General features: G+C 39.0%; 1 protein-coding gene across 10 annotated transcripts in view; it reads right to left on the bottom strand.

Annotated features, from left to right (window-relative positions):
• LINGO2 (leucine rich repeat and Ig domain containing 2) overlaps positions 1–26,800 on the bottom strand; it is a 681,723-nt gene that overhangs the window by 231,876 nt on the left and 423,047 nt on the right. For 2 of the 10 annotated variants that reach the window (XR_008713400.1, XR_008713402.1), the window contains exon 1: positions 10,525–11,610. The exons of 6 other annotated variants lie outside the window; for them this stretch is intronic. The gene's annotated coding sequence lies outside the window, so the exon portion shown is untranslated. Of the gene's footprint in view, positions 1–10,445; positions 11,611–26,800 lie in introns of those variants that run through there. 2 more of the 10 variants (XM_055577826.1, XM_055577825.1) reach the window with 2 other exon arrangements.

Genomic DNA, 26,800 nt, shown 5'->3' with positions numbered 1-26,800 from the left:
CATAAATTTATTATAAGAATCCAGTTGCTCTATGCTTAGATTTCCAGCAAATTCAATAAACTGGAGCTGGAAATCAGGAAGTAACAGGAAGGAGATGCCACATGCAACACGAAAGATCAGGCATGAAAAGTTATGCCTCAAAAAGGGTCCCATATCTTTCTACTTAATCGTAGTTTTCTTCTTTGCACATAGTCTTAACAAGTCCTATTTCCTTATGTCTACTCTATTTTTCTTTGGTGTCTACCCAATAGTCAGAATGGTCTTTTTAAAATACAATACTGTTTATGTTACTTCTGGCATAAAACTTGTGCAGTTGGATATGCCCAACATCTATCTGTGGAGATGAATTACTTTTTTCTGTAAAATGAGCTCCATTGAAATGACAAAATAAATATTAAATTGCAAATATTTATCTACTTATAATTAAAATACAGAATTGACTCTGGATTTGAGGAAACAGATGAAACAAGATAGTTTGTCCAGGTGACTAACCACTACTGATTTGAAGCCCTTTTCCCTAAGGAGTCATTTATTAAAACAGAAAATATCTTCATTGAACAAATATCTATGAAGATTTGGGGATTCTATCCTTCCTTTTTGAGTCTAAAGGTTTTTCTCCCATTTCCTCTTACATACCTCTTAATTATATATCAGACTTCAAAATAGAGAATATCCTCCCTAAACTGGAGACAAGTAAAAAAAAAAAATGCTATTCCCTTCAGCAGAAATTAACAGGAGTCACTTTAATTCAGTGAGAGTAACCACTCCAAGGAATGTTTTGAAATATGCAGTAGCTCCATTAACACTGTTAAAAAAAACAAGCCCTATGTGTCAGGCAGTGTACTAGGCATTTAAAAATAGATGCTCTCATTCAATCCTCAAACATTTACATCCATCTTATCACATAGGCATTTTAATTCCAATTTTGCAAATGAAATTTGGAGAGACTGAATCTTTCCAGTGATAATAAGACATCTGGCAAATCTCAGGCAGATGAAAATATAATTTTTAAAAGGTTTTTTTTGGAATATCATAAAGCAAAAAAAAAGTTACTTTGCTTTGAGTCTAGGAAGATGAAGATGAGACAAGAATAATTTATTAGTATTCAGCCAATAATATCTAGTATATATACAATATCTTTATTTATATAAATATCCACTGCATCAGGTGAACTTGAGCATACCAATTGCTAAAGAATCAACTCTTTAATGAAGCAAGGATGTACCTGCTTGGATGAATCATACTCCTTATGATGCTGATAATGCTAGATTATATTGTAATTTACTGAGCACTTTCTAAAAGTTAAATGTTGGGCTATGCTGTATGCATTATTTAAATTTTGCAACTCTACGCAGCATGTATTCTTATTCATTTTTTTAAGATTAGAAAACCAGTGCTCATTATAGTGTAAATAATTTCTTTGAGGAACAAAACCTCTGGATTGAGGCTGATGGTTTAGTCACTAAGTTGTGTCCGACTCTTGCAACCCCATGGACTGTAGCCCACCAGGCTCCTCTGTCCATGGGCTTTTCCAGGCAAGAGTACTGGATTGGATTGCCATTTCCTTCTCCAGGGGATCTTCCCAACCCAGGAATTGAACCCAGGTCTCCTGCATTGCAGGCAGATTCTTTACCAACTGAGCTATGAGGCTACTGTGATTCCAAACCCCTGTTCTTTACTCTGGCATGAATACTGCCTCAACAACTGCCTAACTGCCCCAAACCCATTCCCTTGCCCTAATCCTGTGCTGACCTGGCAAGCTCCTCGTTAGACTTTTGGTTTCCCAAACTTAGCCAAGATACTAGCCTAGATCATGAAGATTTGAGCTTTTTGAAGGTAGTCACACACACTGTACCTGAATGGGGTGATCTTGTTAATTTTACTAATCACCCAAAGTAAATTTAATTATCTTTGACTCTTATTTCCCTCTGACTCATTACTCTCTGAGCAAATGAAAATAAAAAAAAAATTTTTTTTCTGTGACCGAAAAGCTTAGAAACAGAAACACCGCCTTCATGCGAATCCCAACAACTTTGATTGTCTCTTTCTGCAAGTCCTGGTAGTTTATCAATACTGGTTTTTGCACAGTCTGCTGACACAACAGGAAGGCTTCTAATGAAGTGCCCCACACTCCTGCCAAGTTTATTCACAGGAATTTTCTCAGAGGAGTTGTTGCTAATAGAAGCAACGTCTCTGACGTGCCAATGAATAGTTCTTGAGTGAGAGAAAAGGCACCAACACAGAGTTAGAGACAGGAGGGCCCTTCAGGTGGGTTAGGGAAGACAGGAAAGCAGGTCTTGCTCTCGCCATCCATTTCCTCCCTCCACCTCATGCCTTTTCTCCAGCTTGTCTGCTCCTTATCTTTCAAAATTGGATTAAAACCACCGCAGGGCTCAGCAGACCATGACTAATGAGAAGGCTGGGAGTGGGAGGGAGGCTTCTATTAGGATCTTTCTGGGGCTGACAATGAAGGGCCAACCTGGGCATCAACAAAAGGAGATTGCCTCCAACCGCTGTTTCCACTTAGAGCTCCTCAGCGTGGGATACAACAATTCCCAAGGACGCCCTGAGCAATGAGTTTCACAGGGGAAATCATCTGACGGTGCAGTTACAGTACAGCCAAGGAACCATCCTTAACAAAGTATCCATTAAAGAGGACCTGACTAGCTCCAATATTCACTTTCACTGTGAACACTTATTAAGGGCTAGCATCACAAACATGCCTTTATTTATTTAGATTATTCTGCATTCCTTTATTTTGCTTGCGGAGTACATATGCAATAGAATGCTGTGGTGGTGGTGATTTCGTCTCTAAGTCATGTCTGACTCTTGTGACACCATGGACCATAGCCCGCCAGGCTCCTCTGTCCATGGGATCTCTCCCAGGCAAGAGCACTGGAGTGGGTTGCCATTACCATCTCCAGGGGATCTTCCTGACCCAGGGATCAAGCCCATGTATCCTGTATTGGCAGGTGGATTCTTTACCACTGAGCCACCAACCGAATGCTATATAAATTAAGAAAAAGCTTGAGCACAGAGAAAAATATGAGTAAAACAATAAAACAGCTAAAAGAAAGTCACACATAGGCACATGTATAAGGACAGACTTGAATAATCACTTAATTCTCAACAAAATTCATTATTTTCATGCTTGATTTAAAGGTGTAACAAACTTCACACACACATAAAAATGGTGATTGTAAATATTTTCTTATTTTGTTACCTGGACTGTAAATTGGCATATAATGGAAAATATTTTACTTGTTTTATGAATTATTTAAAAAGTGATCCACACGGTATGTTCCCATAAGTATTACAAGTGTGTAAAGGTCTGAGGTGAATTCACAGAGAGTTAAAATATTGAAATAATGCTGTGGTGCATTTTAAAGTGAAAGTTCCCATAGCTCAAGAATAATAAAAAGGTAACTAATTCTTTGTTTCAGACAGGTTTTTATAGGCATAAAGGCAGATTTTCTTTATTCTTAGATAATTAATTTATGAATGTTTTCTCTGCTATAAATTTTGTTTATTTTCACATCTGAACATTAGGAAAAATACTAATTTAAAAATACAAATACACTCTTAAATTTCTTTATGACCTTCTAGGATTTCCGGGAATTATTTATAAATCTGAAAAAAATCATTTCTGCTTTATCTGCTAAATAAAGACAATAAAATGATTTCAGATAAGCTTCAGGAAACTAAAAACATTTGATATAAATGATTATATTCCTGTCACCTTATTTTGCTTGCAATGTGTATATATATACATACACACACACACATATTTATGTATGTGTGTGTAGGGCCTTACCTGGTGGCTCAGTGGTAAAGAATCCGCCTGCCAATGCAGGAGATGTAGGTTCAATCCCTGGGTCAGGAAGATCCTCTAGAGGAAATGGCAACCCACTCCAGTATTCTTGCCTGGAGAATTCCATGGACAGAGGAGCCTGGTGTGCTACAGTCCATGGGTCACAAAGAGTTGGACACGACTTCATGACTAACATACACACATCAGTTGTGAAGAGTTAATAGGCTCACTGTCTATTCTAGGAAGCGTGGAAGATATGCCCAACTGAGCATGTCAGTATGTTGCTTCTACTGATTGTGTTCTAGTGGAATCTAACAGAAGTCATCTCCATCTTGTGTGATGTTGTGAGAGAGGCTTGCAGTGATTTTCTGAGAGGCCCTCTCATTAGAAGGAATGCTGACTCCCTCAGACCTATCCTATTAAAAAAATAAATGAAAAAGATGAAGAAAAACTGAAATGAAAAAAATTCTGGCTGCCAAATTATTTACTCCCTGACCTACATCCAGGGATATGGACAACATGTCATCCTAATTATCTACTACCTTTCTGTGGCTTTATATCAGGCTCCACTCAAACTCACATTTCTAGATTGTCCTGTTAAAGACAAAAGTCAGAATCTCTGTCTTTTCTGTTTTATCCTTACCTCCTCTTCTGCTCCAGCTCTTCATCTCTGCAATTTGATACTCTGCAAATGTGCATTGTTAATGCGTTCATCCTTCTACATCCATTCATTTATTCCCTGAATATTTAATGATAAGCTCCTAAAGAGAAGTACGCTGTTCCTGTTTTGTTCGTTACTCTACATTCAGTTGCAGGAATAGTGCTTGACAGTATCGCACAGTAGTTACTGAATGAATGAATGAATGAACCGAGTGCCAGGCACCATACTGATTGTTGGCTTTTGGCTGCACATTCCCATCGATCTGTCCGGATTCCACTATCCTCCCTGATTCCCTGACTAGCATCATGAACATCCATGTCCCTGCACAGTGTCTGATATTATTCAATCTTCAAGTTCCTTTCTTTCTAGTGTCTTTAGGTGGGGACTTCCCCAACCAGCCCTGGACCCCCAAAATCACATTCATTACATCTATAGCTAGACTAATGTTCTGGACAAAGATTAAAAACAGAGGGCAAGATTAGTAATTTAAATACATAATACCTTTATAAAATGAAGTGATTTCTATTAGGCTCTAAGTTGTATAAATATATCTTTGCTTTTAATTATAACAATTAACTGTTGGTACCATTTCTCTAGTAAAGCCAACTGCACCTTATAATACCAGAACCACTTGAAAAAAAATCTTATAGCAAGTAAGGGAAAAAGATTGGGATGCGTGATATTAAGAATATAATTAAGAAGAAAAAAAATGTTGGCAGTGCACTTTAATATTGTTATCTACAGTTATTTTTCCAATTAATGTACAAAGTATATAATAAATGTAACTATGATTTTTCAACAAGTGACAGAAATATATATTTTATACACAAACTCACTAAAAAATTACTTAGTACCAGTATAAACTAAAAGATAGTATTTGCCTCATTTTTGTTGATTAAAAAATAAAAGACAAATTGAGTGACCTTCCTAAAGCTAGAAAGGAAACCAGTTATTACAATTTCCCATCTCTATACATATTGCAAATAGAGTGAGAAGGATTCGTATATACAGGAGCCAGCTAGTATAGAGGATAACTTAAATTATCCAGTGAGATGCACTTATATCTTAGTCAAAGTCTGTGAGAATATTAAAAATGATAATTCAGAACTTTTCATCACCAGCTATTTTGACAATTTTATTACATTCCTATGAAGATTTACATTTAAAATTGATTTAATAATACTAAAATCCATTCTTTTCAGTTAACTACTGGTCAACAAGTAGTCATGGTTTTCCCAAAGTGCAATAAAATCATTTCACTAAAGTATGTTAGAATGTATCATCAAAACAACAAAAGTAAGTGTTGGCAAGGTCCCTCAAAATTTAGAAAAATAACTGCCTATGATCCAATAATCTCACTTCTGGAAAAACACCTCAAGGTAATTACATCAGTATTTTGAAGTGGTCTCTGTACTGCCATGCTCACTGCAATATCATTCATAACAGACAAGGTATGGAAACAACCTCAGTGTCCATTGGTGCATGAATGGATAAAGAACATGTGCAAATGTATGTGTGTTTACCCATAGGTATCTATATGTATACACACACAGTGGAATATTGTTCAGCCTTAATAAAAAGAAAGAAATCTTGGAATGTACCACAACATGGATGAACCTGGAGAACATGATGCTAAGTGAAATAAGCCAGACACAGAAAAACAAATACAGTATGGTCTCACTCATACGCGGAATCTACAAAAGTCTAACTTATAAAATCAGAGTACAATGATGGTTACTATGTGAAATAATGGACATGTTACTTAGCTTGACTGTGGTGACATCTCACAGTGTACATGTACATCCAAATATCACCTGTATACCTCAAATACACACAACTTTTATTTGTCAAGTATACTTTAATATCAGTGGGGTAAAAACATGCTCCAACAACATCAGCAGCAACAACTATCCTATTATATTTCTATTAATAGTTCTATTTCTATTCTAGTAATAGAAAAGTAGTAAAGTTGAAGTCATATTCTGAGAAATCTAGGAAGAGCTGAGTCATCTGCTATGAATTCAAAATTTCTTTCTAGTTTTATCTCAGATCCTACAATTTCAAAAACAGTTTGAATCTAATTCCACAATACATTTATGCTTTTTTCCTGCACTTTTTTGGTGACATGATAGAAACCAAGATCAAACTAATTAAGACAAAAAGAGGATCTTCATTACTATGCAGGTGCTTGAATAAATTAAGGGCCTCCCTTCCCTTCTATGCATTTATGTGCATAGGTATCTATCAAGTATATTTCAGTACCACTGGATGTATTTCATATACCAGCACAGTTGAAAAATCATAAGAAAAGACTGACTCACCTGGCTTAGGTGAGATACATATTAGGCCAACCACCTAAAGCTAAAGAGGCAGAAATATAGTGTAATATGGAAGGCTTCTGAGAAAAACACTGCTTCCACAAAGTTGTAAGCCTTTCCTCACTCAAGAAAGAAATACTAATGAGACCGAAGAGCAATTCTATGACACTATTGAAAAACATGAAATGTAATTATTTACTGTGGGTTAAAATTTGTGTTTTAGGAATGTACTTTGCATGTTTTTCTGCATTATTTTATCTTCTTGTGAACTACTCTGTTCCAGAGAAAACAGTGGCAGTCTTGATGGGGTTCTAGGATCCCAGTATACAGCAGTAGAGGCAATCACGTACAGGAGTCTTAATTTTGATATGATTGTTCATGCATGTTAGCACAACCATAATGCATTAGAGCATAGTGAACACTCTCATGGGGATATGGGGGAGTGCACTGTTAAACACTGGTGAGAATGAGAATGAGAACGGGGGGGCGTTGCTCATGGGAAACCAAGAGCTGAGAGAGACTCTGAGTAAACAGGTTGAGGTGTTTAGATTTTATTCCTTTGGCAACAAGAATAAATTAGAAAATTTAAAGCTGGAGAAAGTTACATTCTCATCTGTGTTTTAGTAAATAACTTTTAGAAGGAGTGTGAAAGATCAGTCAAAGGAGCAAGAAACCAGAGGCAGAACAACCTCTTCATTAGTCTATAATAAATATGCCAGAGAGGAGGGTTGGCTACATCTTTATCTGAGAGACATTTAAAAGGAGGCATCCACAGAATGTGGAGTTAAGTGGGCTTGAGTAAGAGGGAACCAAGGTAAGGGAGGCTGAATGGGAGCTACTGGGTCCATGCTAAGAGAATGGACCTCTTGTAGGTACTGCATGGTAATCTAAAATCAATGTGATACAAATGCAAAGTCTCCCTGTCTTTTAATACACTGTAACAATATTTGAAATAATCCAGTGGTTTGAAACTTCATAAAGGGATTCCAAAATGCACACAAAATGACATGAATTCAGATTGAAAGATATGGAAAAATTGAATCAGAAGGCCTAAGAGTAATGTGTCATGGTACTATATGCTGTTTCTTTCAATAACTTTACTTGTTCTTAAGCAAAGACAAAAATAAATAAAAATAAGAATAATACATGTTCAAAGATCTACCAACAACATTAAGATCATGATGCCAAGTTCCTCTTCCTTCTTGGTGGACTGTGGAGTCTGCCCACTTCACTAATCGCCATCACACACACCATATACCTACAAGCACAGTTTTCTGCCTCACCAGGCTCCAGCTTGCCTAACTTACAATTCACTGGACTTCATTCAAACTCTATTAATGCTTAACGGTACATTTTTCCACGGCAGTCGTAAATTAAGAGGTCTTTTGGCCCTGCTTATAACACTAATCAAGGTGCAAGTAAGTAGGTCAGCACATACTGGTTCAGGAAATGATTCTTCCTATTCTTTTATCTAAAGTCAAAAATGTCAAAATCAGGAAAAACACTTTCTCTAAATGTTAGAGATTATCCTTTGAGTAAATGCAGTAAAAAATATTCCACCAGCCCTATCATAGACTGGAGTTAACACTTAATTTTTAAAAACAGATAGGGTGGTGTCTATCTATATTGTTCACTTTTATCCCAACTGGAGGTGACTATTTTGACCTCTGCAGGTACGTTACAAATTTAGGATTCATGATCTTTCATTCACTAATTCACCAGATATTCAGAGATCATGGAAAGTGTGTCAGGCACTATTGTAGACACTACTGTAGACATATAAGATGATAATGAATATATTAATAGAATATAATTTTTAGTGTTAACTTTTCTAAGAATTTTCCACTTATTAAATATTCTTAAAATGTTATGAAGTCTGGAAACATTTATGAACTCCATTTTAGAAATGAGAAAATAGAGAAGCATAGAGAAATTAAATAATTTGTTCATAGATACATGGCTAAAAATGCACTGAAGCTAAGATTTGGAGACAAGTTATCTGTTCCTAGCACCCTTCTATGGTAAAAGGTGAATAACATTGGAAAGTTAAAGACAAAGGTCTTGAAGAGTACAATAGAAGCAAAGGCTATCTCGGATATTAGGAGATCCAAAAAGCCATTAGAGGAAGCAATGTATGCAAAATATTGTTACTAGTTTATGCCTTTGAGACGGCTGGTCCACTCCCATACACGTGACTAGCAGTACTTCATCAGGGTAAGCTCTTGATATGAGTTTTAGCCCCAAGTCTTGATCTACTCCTTCAATTCTTGTGCACTTTCCTGGAAAGTTCCTATGTCCTGTTTCCTCTGCTCCTTGTCTCCTGTCTGGCATACTGATAGAAGTTCCCATTCATCACACTGAATTATTGCTGACCATTTCTCCTTCCTTACAGTTTTCACTTTTCAACTTAGCTATGACTCCCACCCAGCCCTTGGGCAAGCTTTGCCTCCAGTCACTACGGCTCTTTGATGCAGTGAAACAACAGACTCATCTCTGGGCAACTTTCAGGTTGGGCCCTTTTCCCCCGTGAATCTCTAAAATGTAAAAACTACACCTACAGGCCTCTTAATTTTTAACTGTGTTTCTAATTTTTACAAAGACACTTTAAATGCAAACTCAGACTTCTAAAATAAGGACAAGAGCAGAATCACAAAATTAACAAGGTCTCTAAAGAACAAGGGTTTTTATGGTTCATTGTACATCATTTGTTCAAACTAGAAGTGGATCAATAGTGTTTTATTGGTCCTTTTCATGTTAAACTTTTGTTAATGGTACACTAAATTGTGTTACTTTGCTGCACTTCATTGCACAGACCCTCTGACACACTGGGGAGATTCAGGACCAGAAATCTGAAGTCTAACTATGGAGGGAGGTGAGGTAGAAAAAGGATACAGGATAATTTATCACTTTCCTTTCACTATTCACTTGGAGGTTTTACACAAAAGATGCCTAGTTTTCTCCGTTCAAGTTATATAGCAGTTTAACCGAAAATAACTCACAATTTCAAGTTCATTATTACCATGCCATTCCCCATTTACTATCAGATTTAAAATAAGGAAAAATAAATACAAGAAAATGAAATCTGAAAAAGAAAAACCTTTGAGCCTATTAAATTTGTGGTTGCGCCTGTAATTGTCTTCCTTTTCCCCCTCATTCCTCCTGAGCTGTTTTTTCCCCTCTAAAGTAGTTGAGGGAGGTTTGTTTTCAATGACTTTATTTTCCTCTTGCTCAATTTACCAAATCTTACTCTATAAAACAATTTCATGTTCAATGATTAGAATATTGATCAATAAATTTACCAGCTCTGAAAATAATCTATTTCATGTATCAAAAGAGTATATTTTGTTTCAAAATCTTACCACAGAAAATAGATAATCTTTAAAAAATAAAAAACAATGTAACAAAGCTGATATTTACAAAACACAAAAGCACCAAAGACATCAATAATACACCCCCTACCCTGCAGGCATAATTTATACCTGGTAAACATGATCATCTCTCAAAAGATACTTAAAATTTCCATGCATGCATTTATTCACTCAACAAATATCTTCCAGTAACCAACTACCGACAACATACTATTAAATATGAAGACAAAAAAGACACAGTTCGTCTACAGAGCTTCTAATTAAAGAAAAATAGACAAAAGACTTACAGTTTCTCTGCGGTGGAGCTTAAGAACTTGTTTTCTGGAGCCAAGCTGCTCGTGTTCAACTCCCGGTTTTGCTACTTACCAGTGCTCTAAGCGGAGAAGGCAATGGCACCCCACTCCAGTACTCTTGCCTGGAAAATCCCATGGATGGAGGGGCCTGGTAGGCTGCAGTCCATGGGGTCGCGAAGAGTCGGACACGACTGAGCGACTTCACTTTCACGCACTGGAGAAGGAAATGGCAACCCACTCCAGTGTTCTTGCCTGGAGAATCCCAGGGACGGGGGAAGCATGATGGGCTGCCGTCTATGGGGTCGCAGAGAGTCGGACACGACTGAAGTGACCTAGCAGCAGCAGCAGTGCCCTAAGTCTCAACTTCCTCAGTAGAGAAAGGGCTGAGGGGCGTTAAGAGCTCCTATCCCATGTGTTTGTTGTGAAGGTTAAATGAGATGCGGTTCACCTGTGCTTGGTGCAGTAACTATTTCACAGTGATTAAGCAATAGGCTTACGGTGTACCTCATGATACTAAAAGACTCTCATTTGCACTCACGAAGGTTTGGAAGCCACGGAACAAGCAAATAAAATGGTTCAAATGAAGGAATGATCCCTTTTTGTTTGGTATTAGAAGGATGCTCCAGAGAAGGCAATGGCACCCCACTCCAGTACTCTTGCCTGGAAAATCCCGTGGACGGAGGAGCCTGGTAGGCTGCAGTCCATGGGGTCGCTAAGAGTCGGACACAACTGAGCGACTTCACTTTCACTTTTCACTTTCATGCATTGGAGAAGGAAATGGCAACCCACTCCAGTGTTCTTGCCTGGAGAATCCCAGGGACTGTGGAGCCTGATGGGCTGCCATCTGTGGGGTCGCACAGAGTTGGACATGACTGAAGCGACTTAGCAGCAGCAGCAGCAGCAGAAGGATGCTCAGGAAGACTTGATGGCATTAAGGACAGACAGTAAAGGAAGAATTAAAATTGAAATTTATAGAGATGATGTAGGGGGCAGGAAAAGAAGAATACAAATTAAATGTAGAATATTTTTTAAAACTTTAGAAAATGGAAGAAGTGTTACCTTCCAGGACTGTAAAATTTGACACTGGACAAATATGTAATGAGGCTTTCTCTAATCCATGGTGCTATCAATTATATGCATGTGTGTATATATATATGTATGTATATTTATCCCCCCCCCCAAAAAAAATAATTCTGGCATCTTGTCCTTGTATCTTGGAGGAAAAAAACAGGCCTGTGAGCCTAGCAACTCCTGTCTAAATTAAGATCAGCCACTACTTCTCCTAATCATATTATTCATGCCAGTTGAATTACCTACTCAGGTGTGACTTGTTTGTCACCTTTGTGACCCTACGGACTATAGCCCGCCAGGCTCCTCTCTCCAGGCAAGAGTACTGGAGTGGGTTGCCATGTCCTGCTCCAGAGGATCTTTTCTACCCAGGGATCAAACCTGGGTCTCCCACACTGCAGGCAGATTCTTTACCATCTGTGCCACCAAGGAAGCTTGGGGTCTGCTAAATGCCATGAACAATCAGTGAGGACTCACATCTCCATCCAGCCAGAACTCAAACTTCTCTCAATTCTCTGTGAATATGAGACCTGTCCGTAATAAAGCTTCCTAGTTGGCTTTTCTCTAGTCTGTGGAATCTCAACCTGTGTGTACATAGTTTATCACTCAGGAAGAGATTCAAGGAAATGATATGCAAATTCTTAGAGCTTTCCTTAATATGGCTCCTCCTTCTCCAGTTCTGCATGTTATAAGTTTCAGAAACCTTAGCTCCCTCAACCTCTGATCCACATCTACTCAACGTTTTAAGACCTTAAGGCCCTCATGGTCTGTTGGGAATAGTCCGTTCTGCACTGTGATCTGCAAAGTTCCACATAAATCCTGGGTCATCATAGGACTCATCTCGCTTGTTTCTCTTTGTAAGGAGCACAATCTTTCTCTGATGTTGTCTAATTTCTGAAAACAGTTGTTTTATATATTTGTCCATTTTTCTATTTGATTATGGTGAGATAATAAGTCTGGTCTTAGCTCTCTCCATTATGACTGAAGCAGACATTACTCAAATTGGCGTCCTATGGATGAAAAAGCAGCCCAGGTGATTCTTTCCTTAATGGTTGATATCTACATGAAAGCTTGAATATAGGGTTATCCAGTCAAAGAAAAGGGAGAAATCCTTTTTAGGTAGAGAGAACGGTGTGTACAAAATAATGGATGATAAGAAAGAGTTTGCCGCCTGCTGGGAATGGTAAATACCTTAGTATAGCTGAAGCTTAAAGGGGGCTTCCCTGTAGCTCTGACAGTAAAAAATCCATCTGCAATGCAGGAGACCCTGTTTGATCCCTGGGTCAGGAAAATCCCCTGGAGAAGGGAAAGACAATCCACTCCGGTGTTCTTGCCTGGAGAATTCCATGGACCATGGGATTACAAAGAGTTGGAAAGGACTGAGTGACTAACACTACTACTGTAGCTGAAGCGTACAGGGTCTTTGATGATCTCTGAAGACACTGGATGTGATGCAAAGGGCAAGGGAAAATCACTAAAAGGTTTTACACAGGGAATCACAAGATCACATGTGTGGCGTTGGAGAGAATGATAGGAATGTGGATATTAGCATCAGTTATCTTTTAGCATTAGATGATGCTAGACTGAACCTACATAGTGGCATTAAGGATGGAAAGAAGCAGACAGGTTTGGGAGGTTTGACAGTCAGTGCATGGCCTTCCCTAGGACAGAGCAAGAATCTATAGTTCAGGAAAGAAGGAACGAAGAATCCTTCCCTGCCCTTCAGTGGTCAAATATGTTGTTTGCAAAGTGAAAATTAACTCCTAGAAAAATTTCATAGCTGAACCTTTCTATCTGTTTGTCTTTAAGTACCTACAAATCGACAGTGCTCCTCAAAAGATCACTGTCTATGTATATGGGACTTCAAGGATAAAATCAGGGAGGAACCCTAGATCTGTTATATCCACCATCAGGACCAGCTAAGATATCAGGTGTTAGTCTAAGGGGGAAAAAAAAAGTCCAGAAAGACAGAAGACATCTTTAAGGACCTTTATCTTACTGTCTTCTCTGAAGACAATTCTTATTTTCCCCTTGACTTCACCCAAAAGCATGGTGTTTTTCATTAGGACTGAAATAAAGACTTGTATTTGATTCAATCTATAGTTCTAATTCTGCTACTTTCATTATCTTTTTCTCTTTCTTCTCTTCATGTCTTAATATATATCTCACACACATGCACGCTGCATGCATACATATACATAGGCATGTGCATATACATTGACACACACCATGTCATACATTTTTTATGCTGGAAGCTCCACCATAAAATTGGGGTCTGTCCTTCCTGATTTTTCATCTCTATCACACAACACAGGTTCTACTCTCCAAAATGTCAGTGAAATGAATGCATGTACGTTAGACAGGAAGTGAAGAACAGTGTTTCATATGTATAGGAACAGATCCTGAAACATCTGGAGTTGTAAAAATAAAAACAAAACAAAACCAGAATAACAGTGCCGAGAGGAAGAGAGGGATGCCACTTTTGTATATTTGTCTTAGACTTCTCTGCCATAACAAAAGTACCATAGACTGGGGGTCTTAAATTACAGAAATATATTTGTGCATAGTTCTGAAGGCTGGTTGGTCCAAGATCAAGGTGTTGGCTGATTTGCTTTCTGATAAGGATTTTCTTCCTAGCTTGAAGCCAGTTGCTTCTTCATCATGTCCTCATATGGTGGAGAGATAGAGAACTTTGGTGTTTCTTCTGTTTTTTTTTTTTTTTTTTTTTTTTTTTTTTTAATAAGGGCACCAGCCCTATTGGGTTAGGGATCCACCCTATCGTTTGTGTTTTTAGTGGCTCAGTCATGTCTGACTCTTTTGCAATTCCATGGACTGTAGCCTACCAGGTTCCACCTTTATGACTTCATTTAATCTTTACTATAGCCCCACAGGCCTGATCCCTAAATATAGTCATTCTGGGGGCTAGAGTTTCAACTTATGAATTTTAGACGGATCAATTCAGTCTACAACAATAAGCATGCTTATTGAAACTTTGACAGTGTTCACACATCCAGTACTTTCATGTTAAAGTGTTGCCAAGCTTTTCATACCCATTACCACCTTCTAAACTATCACACATTAGAAATGCGGGTAGTGCTTTGGAGCCCAGTGTCTTTGGTTTGTTGCATTAAGAGTCTGCACAATGACCTAGAAAGAGGCTTCCTGTTCAAGCCAAATGACCTACATTTGAATTCTAGCTATGACACTCCCACTTTAGGGCAAGTTATTTACATTCTCTGAGACTCAGTTTTCTCACCTATAAATTGGAGATAATAATCCTATCCTGCTGTTAAAAAGCCTAAATAAATAGGAAAATATTTGAGCCATGAAGATTGGGCAATAAGTAAAGGGCCTTTCAACTTCATTCAATCTAGTTATTCGTGTCAATGACAACCATCAAGGTTTCATATCTTATTAGTAGGGTTCATAATAATAGGCATTTACTTTGTGCCCGATATTGCTATAAGCAACTTTATCCACATAAGTTATCTAAATTAGTACTCACCAAAATTCCCATGAAGTAGTTATTATTATTACCTTAAGGAAATAAAGACAGCTTCTACTGACTCATAACAGGAACTAGTGGTTAGGTTAGAACTCAGAGGTAAAAAAAAGCTTGACAATGTTAAGGCAAGCAGTCCCTAAACTTTGAGAAGCTACTTTTGAGTTCTTTGAGGTCTGGGAATCAGAGAGAAGGTGAGTTTTCCTTTAGCAGCTGCCCCTGCTTCCAAAGAGGTCACGTGTTAGTTTTCTATTGTTACTCTAACAAATTACAGCACATTTAGTGGCATAGAACAGCACAGGTTTATTCTCTTACAGTTCTGGAGAGCGAATGTCTAAAATGGGTCTCAGGGCTGCATTTCTTCTGGAGGCTTTAGGGGAGAATCCATTTCCTTGATTTTCTGGCCCCAAGAGACTTCCTGCCTTCATTGGTTTACAGCTCCACATCACTCCAAAATGTTTACCTCATCACATCTCCATCTCTGATTCCGACTCTCTTCCCTCCCTCTTTTCTAAGTGCTCTTGTGAGTATATTGACCTGGATAATCCAGGGTAATCTTTATATTTTAAGATCTTTGCTTCAATGGCATCTGTAAAGTCCATTATGCTGGTTAAGGGAACATATTCAGAGATTCTGGGGATTATGAAATGGAATTCCTTGGGTCAGTCAGTCATTCAAGTCTGATTCTTTGTGATCCCATGGACTGGAACCCACCAGGCTCCTCTGTCCATGGAATTCTCCAGGCGAGAATGCTAGAGTGGGTAGCCATTCCCTTCTCCAGGGGATCTTCCTTGGGAGGCCACTGTTCTGCCCAAAGATAACTACAGGCACTATCACCTCCATTCCACAGCGGCTTATAGACTAGAGGGCGGGCAGTCAATCTAAGCCAAGCCAATCAAGTTGTTTCTTATTAAGACACTAGGGTAAGCCACCGGGCCAGACATTAAAACTTCTTACAGAAACAGGGCCACAGTCTTCACAGTGAACCAAACCAAGTACAACCTGCAACTGGAGAGACGGGTTAGGGGTGGAGATGACAAGGAAACAAAGAATCTCAGTCTGCAGGCAGGAGAATGAACAAACTCGTAGAGGGAAACAGAATTTTAGGATGTCTTTTGTTAACAACCTCTTACAAAATCTAGCCTTAAAACTCCTGTTTCTTGCAACTAGACTAGTTTGAATTACTGCCATGCTTGAGCAGGGTGGATGTTGTACCTGAAAGGACTTTCACCAGTGCTAAAACCCCATCACATTGTGGACAGCAGTTACTGCAGGCATCACAGAGGGTGAGTGGCTCCCAAAAAAACTGAAAATGTAAAGTCTCTTGGGGTATGGACAGAAATCCCCAAATCCAGGACAGTAGGACTTGCATACCATCCAAATATGTATTGGGGTTTTCTTTACTCAATAATTTGTTGTCATTATTTCCCCTCCCAAATCCAACATTGTACTGTGACTGAAGAAATGGACCTCTGGATCCTGGGAAGCCCTCATGGCTGAAATATAATAAAAGCATCATTTCCTAGCACTGCAGTGGCAGCTGCTGCTATAGCTAATGCGACAGGGGATTCACCAGCACTATACTAGCACTTTCCATGCATTATCTCACTGGGTCTGTATAAGAACCCTACAAAGTAGAAGCATCATCTTCACTGCAAACATTTGAACATGGGTCTAGTCAAGGCTATGGTTTTTCCAGTGGTCATGTATGGATGTGAGAGTTGGACTGTGAAGAAAGCTGAGTGCAGAAGAATTGATGCTTTTGAACTGTGGTGTTGGAGAAGACTCTTGAGAGTCCCTTGGACTGCAAGGAGATCCAACCAGTCCATCCTAAAGGAGATCCATCCTGGGTGTTCATTGGAAGGACTGATGCTGAAGCTGAAACTAAATACTTTGGCCACCTCATGCGAAGAGTTGTCTCATTGGAAAAGACCCTGATGCTGGGAGGGATTGGGGGCAGGAGGAGAAGGGGACGACAGAGGATGAGATGGCTGGCTGGCATCACCGATTTGATGGACATGAGTTTGGGTGAACTCCGGGAGTTGGTGATGGACAGAGAGGCCTGGCATGCTGCGATTCATGGGGTCACAAAGAGTCGGACGTGACTGAGCGACTGAACACAACTGAACTGAATCTTCACTTACATGTTAGATATTTTGTGATTAAAACATCTTCATCCTTGAATAGTAAATCCATAATCAAACTGATATGAAGACTTATATGGAAAAGGAGCCTTGAAGGGAAATTCTCAAGGGAGAATGGAAGCAGGAATGTTAAGAGTTCTCAGGGCTGAGACTGTACGGTATGGCTTCCATTCATTGTCTTTCAGCAGGATATCCTTAAAAAAGAATCCCAAAACTCTTTTTCCTAGTTTGTTTCTTTTTTTTTCGGTGGGGTTGGGGGTTATTGACAGAAATCTTGCACTTTTTGCCTTCTACAAATGAATGCTAAGGAAAAGAATACAGATTGAAATATTGCCTTTTGCCTATGGGCTATTACTTACATGCATGCACAACTCTTAACCCTCCAGCACTCAGGCTGACCTCCCCTGGAATCCAGCACATATAATTACAAACTTATTGAAACTATTTTCTTTGGCTGTTACATTCAGCTCCTGGGTGCTCAACTGTTTTAAAATTGTGCAGTCTGAACGCCCCAATTCAACAGAGGCAGTTTCCCCTTCAGAATACTCTCTTTGATTATAGTTTTAAAGACAGCTTAATATTTCAAGTGTCTTCTTTCTTTTTCTATAAAAAATGAGATGCTTTAGCATTACTGGAGCTTATCAGTGAATTAGAAGTGGAAAACAACAATTAAGTATCTAATAATACTCTGCCTAAATCCCTGCTTCATTTTCCCCACATCCTGTACCTTCAGTTCCAAAAAGACCTGGCAGATTACTCTCCTTAAAATGCATTTATATTTGCCATTTGCTCTCTTCTACAGCAGGACTTGATACTGTGAGGCAGACAGCTGAATTCTAGGGGAGTAGAAAATTGAAAAGTGAGATATAACAGGAGAAAAATAATTGAAGAAAAAATTCTTTATTGAGGCTTATAGGAAAAGAACCAACTTTCTGAGTTACACATGAAAAAGTGGAAGACTATAAGAGAAGCGATTCATCTACCACCAGATAAACAGAAGGTGTATTTCCAAGGAAGAGGCTGTCCTACTGGGGATATGACCATCATCCACTTCAACTTTTGGTGAATATGCTCTTATAGAGAAACCATAAAGTTTCAGTTCAGCTCTAGAAATGCCATACAATGTAAGTGTTCTGCCACGTAGTCCCTTTAATCACAGAATGACTATCAGAATGTTTCAGTTTTACTGAATGTATAACAAATGAAGAAATATTTTTCATTGATTTATTTAGCCTGTGTGCTATACTTAGTCGCTCAGTTGTGCTCAACTCTTTGCAACCCCATGGACAGGCTCCTCTGTCCATGGGTATTTCCCAGCAAGAATACAGGAGTGGGTGGCCATTTTCTTCTCCAGGGGATCTTCCGGACCCAGGGATCGAGCCTGTGTCTCCAGTATCTCTTGCATTGGCAGGCAGATTCTTTACCACTGAGATACCTGGGAAGCCCTTATTTAGCCCCCATCAGCCTAGAGTCTGATATATACTGTCCTGGATACATTTTATCTTGTTTAGCCACTGGGTAAATTTTTGTATAATGGAGGATATAAATTATTCATTTAAAGTCAGAAAACATTAACTTCCTTATCCACCTACTTTTTCAATGGCTAAAGTATGAACATGGTATTGAAAGTGGCTGGATACTGCCAACTCTGCTTAATTCTGTTAACTTTTTTTAAATTGATAAAAAGTATTCTTTATTTTTAAAATGCTTTTTATTGAAGTAAATTTGACTGAATTTTATTCTTTATAGTTTACATAGCTAAGGGAATGATATTCAAATTGAAGAAATCTATACTATATAAATGGAGAAGGGAATGACTACCCACTCCAGTATTTTTGCCTGGAAATTCCATGGACAGAGGAGCCTGGTGGCTACAGTCTATGGGGTCTCAAACAATCGGATATGACTAAAGTGACTTAGCATGCACACATGCATACTATACAAAGCTGAGATCTTTTAACATAGAAGATAATAAAATAAATACCTGCTGAGGTATCACTATGGACACATTAAGCAAAGGCTTACCAAGGCTGACTTTTTGCAGGGGAACAGAACAATGAAAAAACGGCACAAATCATATTTCTATTAAGCTATTCCAAAGACTGCTTGCTCAGGAGAGGCTTGGCTTAGTGAGGGTGACAGCTGCTTGGTGTGATCCATGACATTTCTAAAATGAGATCCCCATCAGAATTTTAAGACTTCATTCCTTGCATTAATTGTAAATGTGCAATAAAAGAAACATTTCCCCCTTGAAGATGGAGATGGAAACCATGATATCAACATATAATGGGTCAGAACAGTGCCATGTGAAAATACTCACTTTCAGTTTATAAAATACACACTATCTCATGATACTTGTTCATGCTGTTTCATTTTCATACATGTTCAAGCAAGAGAATCTCTCTTGCTTTCTCTGTCTCTCTCACATACACACTCTACATAAACATAGGCACTTCTTCCAACTAGTCATTGCTCAACTTTCATATTTCAGTTTGCTGCTGCTGCTGCTAAGTCACCTCAGTTGTGTCCGACTCTGTAACCGCATAGACGGCAGCCCACCAGGCTCCCCCGTCCCTGGGATTCTCCAGGCAAGAATACTGGAGTGGGTTGCCATTTCCTTCTGCAATGCATTTAGACATAACCTAATATAGGGAGATGGCACGGACTCAAGTCCATCGTGTGCTTCTCCTAGCTTCTATCATTGCATCCTCTACTCCCATCACAACACACATCACGCTTGTGGCGATCATCTGAACACTTTTTTGTATCTCCTGATAGATGATAAACTCTGCGAGAGTGGGAACAATATCTGTTATACTCCTAAATTCAGTTGCTGCTCCATGAAAGGTATTCAATAAATGTTTAATGAAATTAATGCTTCAGTGAAAGAGCTTGCAAAGAATGACTTGTAGTCTATAATGGAGCTTATTGAACTGATGAATGTGTTTAATGATACCATGTGCCAGTCTGTCAAGGGTATGTTGGTCAATGATAGAAAGATGATTGTCATAGAGACAAAGGGTAGTAGTGACCTTGCAACTGCTTTTAGAAGAAGCACCCTTACCAAGGCTCCAGTTCTGCTGGTCTGACAGAAGATGCATGCTCATTACTGAAATGAGTGTGTCAGGCTACCCAAGCCTGATGTTACTAGATATTTGAATCATGTAAAAACAAACAAACAGACAAAAAAACAAACAAACAAAAAACCCACTTCTTTTGGATCTGTTTCCCAGGTGCCCCAAAGCAAACTTCTGAATATAAATCTAGTATGGGGTGTTACTATGAGCAACTGTCCCAGGAGAGGCAGAGAGAGAGAGAGAGAGAGAGAAAGCAGACACATTTCACCCCTACTTTCTATACACTTACGAATCAGATTCCTGGGCCTGCAAAATAGACAGCAAGACCTAGAAAGACCTAGAGTGAGTTCATGAAAGTAATGTCTATAATGGTCTGCCCATCTGTGTTTTCAGCTGGGAATTCTGACAATGCAACCTTTTGTCTTGTCATTCAAACTTCTATATTAACAGCTAAATAAATGAGAAGACCTCCAAACAGTAGATTCTGAAATAGAAAGCCAAATAGAAATATATACATTTTCCTACATTTCCTGTTATTGTTAGAAATCTAAAAGGTTTTATTGAGCACAGAATATCCTGAATTCTTAATTATGCCATGTGAGGGATATATATGATGCATTACACAATATTTTCCAAATTCAGAATTTTTTAAGGAAAAAATATTATACAGTCTAAATTCGATCAATTTATTCCATTACTTACTCAGAGTGTTAAATTTTTAATGTTTGAAGTCCTTATGCCACAAAAACAAAAGTAAATTTAAAAATTAAATGCAAATAAGACTGAAAAATTAGAATTAACAAATTAGTATAATGAATGATGTTGCTTTTTTGAAAGCATAACTACCATTGTACCTAGAACATGAAAGTCATGGCTAGGGAAGATTCTTTCACTTTTTGATGTGCATGTACTCTTACGTCTTATGTAATGTAAACTCAGGGAGAAAAAGAGACAGTGAGAGTGCGGGGAGGGGAAGGAAAAGAGGGAAGCAGGATGGGAGGGGGGAGAGAGAGACTCGTTGTCTATTTTGTTAATCACTCTGTCCTCAATGTAAGATGCCTACACATGGTAAGTGTTTGATAAAAACTTGTACGATTAATAAAGGAATAAATTTTGTGACTGCTTTTCTCTTTAAATTTCTGTGCAGTTGCTGTGGAGGCAACGATATCATTTGAAATTTACTCAGTGATGGTGCTTCATTTTCCTATTCAGTAACTTTCTGTCCTTTACTCATTAGTCAGGACAATAAAATTAGTACTATTTGGCATTATTGTAAATTCAAACATGGTCATCAAAACCAAGCACTGAGACTTTGTTATAATGTGGTCATTAAGATGATCTGATGTATACTTCATTCTTTCTGGAGTTAATTCTCCACTGATCTCCAGTAGCATATTGGGCACCTACTGATCTGCAAGCTCATCTTTCAGTGTCCTATCTTTTTGCCTTTTCATACTGTTCATGGGGTTCTCAAGGTAAGAACACTGAAGGGGTTTGCCATTCCCTTCTCCAGTGGACCATGTTTTGTCAGAACTCTCCACCATGACCCGTCCACCTTGGGTGGCCTTACACGGCATGGCTCATAGTTTCATTGAGTTAGACAAGGCTGTGGTCCATGTGATCAGATGGGTTAGTTTTCTGTGACTGTTGTTTTCAGTCTGCCCTATGATGGAGAATGCCAAAGAATGCTCAAACTACCGCACAATTGCACTCATCTTACATGCTAGTAAAGTTATGCTTAAAATTCTCCAAGCCAGGCTTTAACAATATGTGAACTGTGAACTTCCAGATGTTCAAACTGGTTTTAGAAAAGGCAGAGGAACCAGAGATCAAATTGCCAACATCCACGGGATCATCGTAAAAGCAAGAGAGTTCCAGAAAAACATCTATTTCTGCTTTATTGATTATGCCAAAGTGTTTGATTGTGTGGATCACAATAAACTGTGGAAAATTCTGAAAGAGATGGGAATACCAGACCCCCTGACCTGCCTCTTGAGAAACCTGTATGCAGGTCAAGAAGCAACAGTTAGAACTGGACATGGAACAACAGACTGGTTCCAAATAGGAAAAGGAGTACATCAAGGCTGTATATTGTCACCCTGCTTATTTAACTTCTATGCAGAGTACATCATGAGAAATGCTGGGCTGGATACAGCACAAGCTGGAATTAAGATTGCTGGGGAAAAGGAGTACGTCAAGGCTGTATATTGTCACTCTGCTTATTTAACTTATATACAGAGTACATCATGAGAAACAATGGGCTGGAAGAAGCACAAGCTGGAATCAAGATTTCTGGGAGAAATATCAATAACCTCAGATACACAGATGACACCACCCTTATGGCAGAAAGTGAATAACTAAAGAGCCTTTTGATGAGACTGAAAGAGAAGAGTGAAAAAGTTTGCTTAAAGCTCAATATTCAGAAAACAAAGATCAGGCATCTGGTCCCATTACTTCATGGCAAATAGATGGAGAAACAGTGTAAACTAGCAGATTTTATGTTTTGGGGCTCCAAAATCACTGCAGATGGTGATTGCAGCCATGAAATTAAAAGACGCTTGCTCCTTGGAAGAAAAGTTATGACCAACCTAGACAGTGTGTTAAAAAGCAGAGACATTACTTTGCCAACAAAGGTCTGTCTAGTCAAGGCTGTGGTTTTTCCAGTGGTCATGTATCGACGTGAGAGTGGACTATAAAGAAAGCTGAGCACCAAAGAATTGATGTTTTTGAACTGTTGTGTTGGAGAAGACTCTTGAGAGTTCCTTGGACAGCAAGGAGATCCAACCAGTCCATCTAAAGGAAATCAGTCCTGAATACTCATTGGAAGGACTGATGCTGAACCTGAAACTTCAATACTTTGTCCACCTGATGTGAAGAACTGACTCACTGGAAAAGATCCTGATGCTGGGAAAGATTGAGGGCAGGAGGAAAAGGGGATGACAGAGGATGAGATGGTTGGATGGCATCACCGATCAATGGACATGAGTTTGAGTAAACTCCAGGAGTTGGTGATGGACAGGGAGGCCTGGTATGCTGCAGTCCATAGGGTCACACAGATTTGGACACGACTGAGAGTGAACTGAACTACCTGAACTGATGTATACTTACAGTTTTATTTTCAAACCATAAAGACAAACTCATAATTCTGGATTTGATCTTGAAACAGAAAAAGGGCATTAATGAAAAAACTAGTGGAAAGCAGGCTGGAGTTTAGTTAATAGTAATAAACTGATGTTCATGAATCTCTTGAGGCATAAACTGATTTTGTTATATATACATACCTCAGAATACGTAAGGGGCCAACATGAAATAACAGGAAGATGGAACAGGGTAAGGAAGGATATGGGAGCAGAGATGAAGACATAAGGACAATAAAAGAACTGACTAAACCTGGGCAGAGAGTGAGGATTGAGGAAGAATGAGGTCTAAGACTGTTTAAGGGAACTTGAGGTTTGATAGTGGTGGGTATGGCTGATTAGCCTTGAAGAGCAGTGAATTACATCTGACTGAGTTTGAGATATGAAGACAGAAAATGAGTCTTATTCATCTTTGTCCCAAGAGGCTGGCACAACACTGAACCAAAAGAGAGTATTTATTAATGTGTGGCAAATAACTTTGCATACTTTTTCCATTATATCATTGGGATAAATTGTTAGAAGCAGGATTTCTTGATCATATATATACATACACATATATAGGCTTCCCAGGTGGCTCTAGTGGTAAAGAATCAGCCTGCCAATACAGGAGACACAAGAGTCATGGGTTTGATCTCTAGGCCAGGAAGATCCCCTGGAGAAATGGCAACCCACTCCAGTATTCTTGCCTGGAGAACCCCATGGACAGAGGAGCCTGGAGGGCTACAGTCCATAGGGTCACAAAGAGTCAGACATGACCAAAGAAACTTAGCATGAGATTTTTGTGAATTTTAAAAATTATTTCTAATATGTATAACCAATATTGCCATTGCTTAAATGTACCATGTAAATAGACACATATCTTTCATATATATACACTGGCAGGTTGTTTTCTACCAGGTAAGTATTGTATATGACCACATCTGACTCAGTCAGTGTGGACTGAGAAAAATGCAGTCTACTCTATGTATTCCATACATAAAAGGTTTTAACACAGGGAAAGGGAGGGAGGCTGGCTTTCATAATCACTGGCATTACCAGGAAAGCAAAGTTGAGGACAACCTTCACCCAGAATTTCAGCTTGCAGCAACAAAGCCCATGGTTCTCAGTGGGTCACCCCAAGAACCTCTGGAGGCACCCAGCAACCATCTCAGTCTGCAGCCTCATGTAGATGATCTTCAAGATACATCTGGAAGCCACTTCCAACTCTACACCTGCTCAGGGGACTAACCACAACTCCAGAGAAGGTTACCTCCAACATTTTCTCTTCTTCCTTCTAAAGCTCATAAATTCCCCTCATTTTCAGACACTGACATGGAACCATGGGAGAGGGAAGTTCTCAGAATTGTAATTTTAACCTCTCTGTGAGTCAGACAATTGAACACATCATCTTCAGTGTAACACTAGTAACCTAATGAGTGATGTCTCATTGTTAGAAGAATTTTGTTCTTATTCACATAATATAGTGATATATCAAATATGCATGCATGCAAGTAAGTTGTTTCAGTTGTGTCCAACTCTGTGCGACCCCAAGGACTACAGCCTGCCAGGCTCCTTTGTCTATGAGATTCTCCAGGCAAGAATACTGGAGTGGTTTAGTAAGCCCTCCTCCAGGGGATCTTCCTGACCCAGGGATCAAACCCGTGTCTCTTATTTATGTCTCCTGCGTTGGCAGGTGGGTTCTTTACCACTAAGCACTACGTGGAAAGCCCATACAAAATATTTGGAACTCTGTTCTAGAATGGTGTGACTATGACATACAATTCTTGTCCAGAAACAGACTCAGTGCCCCCGCCCACCTGGGAGTGCACTTCTGGGCCACATGTGGCAATCATTAGGGCCAATACTCAGTTATACCTGGTCTGCAAGATAACAAAGCATCCAGGTCTAGTTCACGCTTATTAAGATGTTTGTGCTCAAACCTCCCAAACACCATGAGATATTTGGTTTGTAGCTGACCTGTGAGCTTCCCTGGTGGCTCAGACAGTAAAGAACATGCCTGTAATTCAGGAGACCCAGGTTCAATTCCTGGGCCAGGAAGATCCCCTGGAGGAGGGAATGGCAACCCACTCCAGTATTGTTGCTTGGAGAATCCCATGGACAGAGGAGCTTGGTGGGCTACAGTCCATGGGGTTGCAAAGAGTTGGAAACAACTTAGTGACTAACACACATAGAGATGACCTGTATTAGCTCCAGCAATCTAGGCTATACTGGATCACACGCTTATTCTGGTCCCAGCCTAGGTTCTGCTCCTAATGGTGAAGGTTAAGGAACTGACACGCCTGTGTATACACGGATATGACCTCTTTAGTCCAAAAGAAGCATCTTAAGGGCAGGGATGACATCACTTTCACTCTTACCTCTCTTCCAAAAACAAACAAAAATGATATATGTTACATTCCTCCTGAAAATAGTTCCACCCACAGCAACTCATATTATTCAAGATAAAACTCCAACTCTTAAGCACTGCATTCAAAAGTCTTTACCGACATCCTTCCAACCTATCTTTTGAATTCATCTTCTCATATGTTTTTGACCGAGACTACTTTGTTATGCTTTTGTACTGATGCTCACACAGTCCCTTCTACCTGGGATGTTCTTATCTAGAATATTTTTATCCTTAAAAATTCCCTTCATAGAGCCCAGTCTGGCCCTCTGTGATGACTTGGAGGGATGGAGTTGGGGGAGCGGAGGGAGATTTGGGCGAGAAGGGATGTATGTATAATTATGGCTGATTTGCGTTGTTGTGTGGCAGAAATAAACACATTACAAAAATTTAAAAACAAAAAAAAAATAATATCCATTTTTTTTCCATTTCAAAAAAACCCAAACACTCCCCTCACAACTTTCAGAGAAAGCACAATATATCACTCTAGCCTGAAAATTCTCTAAAATATGGCTTCTTTGCCCTGAATTAATTGTGATCCTTATTTCTACAACACCAGTGTGCATTGTCTGTACATTTTAGTAGCAGTTTTCACACTGAATTTTAATTGTGTAGATAAGATACATATCCTGTTAGGTAGTTATATCCTTGAGAGTAAAATAACCTACAATTTAGTCTTTAGATTTTTATCACCAAGTGGATTACGCTCAATAAAGTTTTAATTGTCTGAAATGAATAAAAGTCTGACACATGTAATACTTCAGTTTACAAAATACTTCCACATGCATTATTTCACTTAATCCTTATAACAACCCAATGAGGCAGATATCTTTATTATTTCTATATTCTAGATGAGGAAATTAAAGCGGCAGGTTATTTAGAATCTGCTCAGCACACCAAACACTCACCATCAATACTCTTTGATGGATGGCTCAATGCAGACAATTGCTCACAGCTCCCTGTGCTTTTACAGAAAACAAAAACTCACAGTCTTCATTGCTGAACTTGGTGTCAGCAGCCTATACTTACTATATGTGG

This window comes from Bubalus kerabau, chromosome 4 (assembly GCF_029407905.1).
Source record: "Bubalus kerabau isolate K-KA32 ecotype Philippines breed swamp buffalo chromosome 4, PCC_UOA_SB_1v2, whole genome shotgun sequence".
Classification (NCBI taxonomy): domain Eukaryota; kingdom Metazoa; phylum Chordata; class Mammalia; order Artiodactyla; family Bovidae; genus Bubalus; species Bubalus kerabau.
This window is presented reverse-complemented; position numbering and strand designations above follow the sequence as displayed.